Genomic DNA, 6,176 nt, shown 5'->3' with positions numbered 1-6,176 from the left:
CATGTGCAGTGAGTTTTAATGTAAAATAAGTTGTTTCAAGTGTTTGGATCTTAAAAACAATTAAGTCCTTTAAGCATGAAATGCGGATGTGTTTGTGTTTGTACAATCCTTATGGACCTTCCAAACTAAGTTCGGACACAGGCTCACAAGTCACATTCTGGCCTAATAAAGCTTACCAAATCAAGGAAAATTCGCGAAAGACGAGACCACCGTTTTCTAACACAGAAGAGTGGCGATACCACACAGGCACAGCAAAAATCTCAGATTAAAAAAAACCAACAGCATCACCACAAAACAAAAAAACCCACCCAAAAACCACAACCAAAACCAAACAGACATAAATAGGGCCTATGGTAACCATGGGCTTAAGTCGTCTGAGATGTACTGTTATTTCTTTGCTCACAAATTTGTGAGTTAATTTTTGTTTTTAAGCTTCTAGCTATAATGTTTGAAGTAAGAGTATGGCAAGCTTTTTACCTAAGTAAATGAATGCAGGAAATGGGCCTTCATACGTGAATTCTTTAAAAAACATATATCTTAATATTTATTCTGCCTGGTTTGGCCTTGAACTTTTTAATTTTCCCAAGCAATTATTTTTTTATTTTATTTTGTATCATCCCCCCCTTTTTTATACCAAATAGGTCAGGTTGTGTTTTCTTATGCATTCATTATATTTTTTTACTACATGATGCAGTAAGAGGCATCTAAATGAGATTAAAAGTTACTCGGTCAAACCAGAGTCATGTTTAATCATAGATTTAAATAAATGCAGTCAGAATAAATCTGTTCTTTAGTTGTGTTAAGGTAATCAGCTTTTATCTGAAAGACATTTGATAACTTACTATGCAAAAGAATGCAACTGAAGCTTCATTTCTGTCTTCAGATAATGAATGTTTTTGGTTCCGGCAAAGATTTTTGCTTCATTACTCTTGCATAGTTTACAATTATAATGTTAAGAACTGTTTTTGGTAGATGTCTTAATTACAGCAACTAATGCTTGGAGTGAGCCTGCTTCATTCTGTTGGCAACAGGGGCCTGCAATTAATATGCTTAAATATGAAGGTTTTCAGTTGTAATCTCATTTAGAGAATAAGCATGCCTTCAGAGGAATGGTTTGGTTGTTTATTGAACCTGGATTAGAAAGCTGTTGGGCCATTAAGAACTGTTTATTGCAATTCTGCCAGTGAACCTATTGATTATTGGTATACATTTGAGAGATTGTTTCAGAAATATTTATGGGACCATCACAGGTCAACTGTTAAATGGGACAAATGTGAAATCCAGTCAGACCATCACCATCAAGATGATATTACCTGTGCGCTGCTGCAAGTTAGGTTTTCAGTGTTTGTGTAAAGGACTTGGAAGCAGAGAAATTTGCCAATCTATACATATAGTGTCTCAATCCCACAACATAAGCCAGAAAAGAATTCTCCAGGCTTTCATTTTAACGATAAATATTAAGCACTACAATATCACATCTACCTGAGAATAGTACAACAGCTGTGTCCCTGTAAGATGCTGACCCTTCAAAATTCAACCCTCGGTTCTCCTTTCGATTTCAGTAAGGAGTGAAGAGCGCTGGAGCTGGTCCCACCAAGGTGGCTGCCTGCCACCTTTCCTTCTGTGGTTCCTGTCTCTGAAATACTCTTCAGCTGGAGGTAGAAAGAGGGGCAGGGGTTTGGGAAGAAGCTGTTCGAAAAGCACTGGGCAGTGGGTGTTAACTGTGACAAGGCTCAGGAGAATGGTGGAGAACAATACTGATAACAAAAAACGGGATTATTTTGCTCTCCTCCAGCAAGGCCCAGGAAAAATTGCTGCGGATGTAAGTTATGATTCTCAGGTCTCCTCAGGGCACACACTTGGCAGTAAAAAGTGCTTGAATTTAAGATAAAATATGAAATAGTTGGCTATGTAGAAATGTATTATGAATATTATTATCTCTACTCTGTAAAATCTGAGTGTTGTCAAAGTGGAATTTGAGATTTTCTGCAGGACTGAAGTCTCAGATATCTCTGATTAACAGCGAGGAAGGCCTCTACAGGCTGTGCTTTCTTGTGTGGTGTTACACACTTAACTAGTCCCGGGAAGTTCTGGTGTACTGACGCCTTGGGAGAACAGGTTCGCTTTACAGAGGACCTCTCTCCAAACCATGAACCCCTCTAAGACTGGAGGCACCGAATTTAGTATCCCAAGATATTAAGTTATCCTTAATTTAATAAAAGGTATTTTAAAAAATACTTAAAAGACTCACAGTTCCGCATTGGTGACCATTCAAGTCCCCTGAATTGTTAGTAGCCAGGTTATTGCTGCCTGTGATGTTATGAATTACTGGTATGACTGTGTGTGCTGATATTTAAGCTAATACATCTGGAGACTCATTACCGTATGCTTTCTCAATGCCGTATGAAAACTCAGAGCCCTCAGATGAGTCAAGTCTGTGGAACTAAATGCAGGTTATATCCAGCCTGTTGTCTTTTAATTAATGATCTGTAAACACTTCCTGAAACATTAAATTTTACTGTAAATCCTTTCACCTATGTTTTTCATTGTTACATAATAAAGTTTGCATATGCAGTGTCTGTCTTGCATTTTTTTCCCTTCCTATTTTTCATTTTACGTGAAAATGTTTGTGGCTGACAAGGAAAATAAATCCCATCTCAGAAGTGTTCTCATTCCAATAGAGTTTAAAGACCAAAAGAGTAGCTAAGCTTTCATTGACCAGGCCAATAAAGCTCTTACATTCATTTTTACACTGTTTCTGTCCATCTACTTATCTCTTTTAATGTAATAAGATGCAAATTTTTATTTTTTTAAATATAAGTATTAAAAAAAGACAATTCTGATACCAGTAGCTATCTTTCACAGAAGTAAACCCACTTTAAATTCACCAAACCGCTTATGCAGCATGAAGGGAAAAGTATACAAATCTTTCCGGAGATAGATAGAACCTTAACACACTGCGGCAATAAGAGCTGACCATGAACTCTCCTAAATTTGTTTAGCTCTGAAATACTTACAACATTTCTGGTCAAAATTGATCTTTTTCAGTCCCGCAGCTAGATCGAACAGCCTAGCTGTCCGGGGAACTCCCCTGTACCCATACCATACCTAGCCATCTCTGTGCTTAAGCCAAGTAGTACGGTTACTTTGGGGTTATTTTACCATTAATTCTTTGTAGGTGCTGTAAAAAGGTTGCAAAACCGAGTCCTCCTATAAAGCTGCCAACCCAAGAAGGCTGAGAAACTTTAGGAGAAATGGCTTCGGAGGTGGGGGGGTAATCGGCTTCTGCTTCCCCTCCCAATTAGCCCTTTGCTTCTGTGGAAGAACACACCCACAGGACTCAGAGTAAGGTGGGGTTTTGCAGTCTGTTAAAAAAACCCATGTATTTACATATATGTGTACTATATACATATACTATATAGACTATAGTACAGGTATACACATACTATATGCTTTCTCCTTCTCTCGGGTATTACACATGAGCAAAGCATCCTAGCCTGTCTAGTGAAAATGCCTCTGCTCTTTGCAGGAGAAGAGGGAATCTCCCGGCTGGCAGCTGCCTTCGCCACGCACGCCGCCGAGCAGTTACCTGCCGTGGCCAAGCGGACGGTGACGAACACCCGCGTTGCCTGTTTTAGATCACAGAGCATCACCTGGGAGAAAGGACAGATGGCATTCTGCGCATTGACAGAAAACATCGCCTCTCGGCTTCTCCAACTGCCGTTGGAAAGCTAAGGACAATCCACTTTTATAAAGCTGTTGTGAAGATGAAAGAATCTGAGTGTGCTCAGGCACTTTGGGGATTGTTTGGATTAGTATACGTAACTTTATTCGTATTTTTTCAGTGACAGAATGGTTCTTAAAAAAGGAGCAGGAGATTTGGGATTAACCTCTGAATTTTATTGAACTCAATCAATAGAGGTTTTCTTTGTACGGACCTCAGTAAGGCAGGGCTTCCCCCCTTGACCACAGAAGTAGTTTCTTGTTATATATTTATTTATGATACATCGAATTGGAACTTCAAACCCCCTACAAAGGAACAGCCTGCTAACAAACAGTACGGCTCTGGGTAAATTAAGTTGAGCGCTTGCATTCTGGGAATTTTTGCAAAATGTTTATCTTTAGAAACAGCTTTAAAAAAATGCCCAAGGCTATCAACTGTGCTGGGCTCAGCAATGAGGAGAGGGATACAGAGACATGCAAACTGACTGCAGTTCTCTAAACAGGAGAAGGAGAAAACAAACACATTGAAACTTTGATCTCCACAATAGTGCAGCGAGCTTCCTCTCTGCATTGTATGTGAATTTATAAATAAGACTCATTATTGACTAAGGGAAGTTGATGCAATTCTCCATGCCGTGGGTCTTGAGATAAGAGTTTTGGCTACTGTATCTTCTGCTGGGCTGCTTACCTTCCCATTTTTGCAGCACGACTGTTAAATTACTCCAGCAGCAAGCCCTTGAAACAATCTTCTGAAGGCTTACGGAAAACACAGGCTGCAGTATTTCCACGTATTTGTAAGATGTGTCAGAGGTATGTGCATTAAAGAACTGTAAATGTTTAAACAGAAAGTGGTTTTAATTCTAGAGGAAGGTAGAAAACTTTTATTACTTTAAAATACAAAGAAAAGCCGCTCTCGCCTCCCAGGCACCCCCTGACTCACAAGCAGCTTCACACAAGGCTTCTGGCTTTTGAACCAGTATCCTCGAGTCTTCAGAAAGAGGTTACAGAGCAGAGCGTGACTTCAGCTGACGCTGCAGCCATCTGGGATCTCCGCAGGACGGGAGGGACAGAGCAAACCTTCTCCTGGTTCCCGTGCGACAACCTGCCCTGGAGGAGGGGAGAAGCTTGGCCTCGATCCCCTTTTATAGCGCATTGGCAGCGTTACATCCCTAAACCACAGAGGCACCCTGGTGCCTGGGGAGAAAAAAACCAAACAGACACAAACCTTGGCAAATGCAAAACAGACAGAGCCCAAAGGCTTTGAAGTGACAACCCAAACAAGTACACACGCGTGTGTATGTACATATATTATACATACGTATATATGCATAAAGCGTGAACAAAAATGTTAGCTCTCCAGCCTTACTTTTTGAGCCGATTCATGAGTGTTGTGCCTGTGGCTGGCAGTGTGTACAACTCCCTGCGGGAGCTGGCACGGGTATTTCAGGGGCTTTGTAATGCAAGCTGAAGAGAGCAACGCGCTCTTGGTCCAGCGTGAAAAAGCGGCGGCGCTGCTGGTGCTCAGCCAGGCAGGGCTCAGCAGCGAGGCTGCAGGCTGGGCCAGGCCAGCGAGGCTGCATCAAGGTCGAATATTGCACCCAAGGCCAGTTTTCAAAATGGTATTGAGATTTCACTGTAATGATTTTAATTGAATTAAAAAAAAGGAAAGCACTGTACATCTGGGAGGAAATATTAGAGGAAAACAATTTGGGTAAAATTGGGCAAATACTTGTAACAAATATGTCTAGCAATGGGATATGTAGAAAAGATGATAAATTTCTTACCAGAGTACAGACACCAAAGAAATGATTTTATTTAACATGGCGCTTGTATTCAGCCTCTTGTATGCGGTGCTGCTGCTATCCTCACACCTCTCACCATCTTATTCTAGGAAAAAACCCTCAAATTACTGAAAGATGCAGGCCCAAACCAGCAGCGATAAATGAAGAAATCAGCTTGATGCATCTCACAAAAGATGAGCTCACATACCTTGGCTTTAGGAGCTGGTATTGCTGCATATCTACTCTCAATTAAATTGATTTCTTCTCTGATTAAACCTGTTCAACTAGTCCAGTTTGTTTATTTTTTTTAAATACAGTAATTTAAATGTTAATTAACTCTTTGAACTTCAACAGCTATTTCTACTAACATGCTAAAATATATACAGGTACTTAATTTTTCCACTGTGTTTTCTCAAGATGGAGGCTTTAAACAGATGCTGGCAAGAAGCAAACAGAAAATGGCAGGTTCATTCAAATGTGGCCACCAAAACTGTATATCCCGCACGTGACGTTCGGACTGGGTTCACATTATTTTTTTAGTATCTGCCACTGAAACTGCTCAGTAGACCTGGACAAAAGACAAGATTTCTAAAATCCAAACTGGCATACATGTATCAAGTTATGAATTTTAATAAATATTAGTAATAAGATTAATAATAATATATTATTAAT

At 40.0% G+C, this 6,176-nt stretch overlaps 1 long non-coding RNA gene across 1 annotated transcript; it reads right to left on the bottom strand.

Annotated features, from left to right (window-relative positions):
* Positions 1 to 4,366: 4,366 nt before the first annotated feature.
* Positions 4,367 to 5,832, bottom strand: LOC309587811. Its single transcript, XR_014227607.1, has 3 exons — positions 5,508 to 5,832; positions 4,664 to 4,917; positions 4,367 to 4,550 (listed from the first exon to the last, which is right to left on the bottom strand). It is a non-coding gene; the product is annotated as an uncharacterized lncRNA (long non-coding RNA).
* Positions 5,833 to 6,176: the final 344 nt, after the last annotated feature.

This window comes from Platalea leucorodia, assembly GCF_965183815.1.
Source record: "Platalea leucorodia genome assembly, chromosome: 3".
NCBI classification, from domain to species: Eukaryota; Metazoa; Chordata; class Aves; order Pelecaniformes; family Threskiornithidae; genus Platalea; species Platalea leucorodia.
The sequence above is the reverse complement of the archived record's forward strand: the minus strand, read 5'-3'. Positions and strand labels throughout refer to the sequence as shown.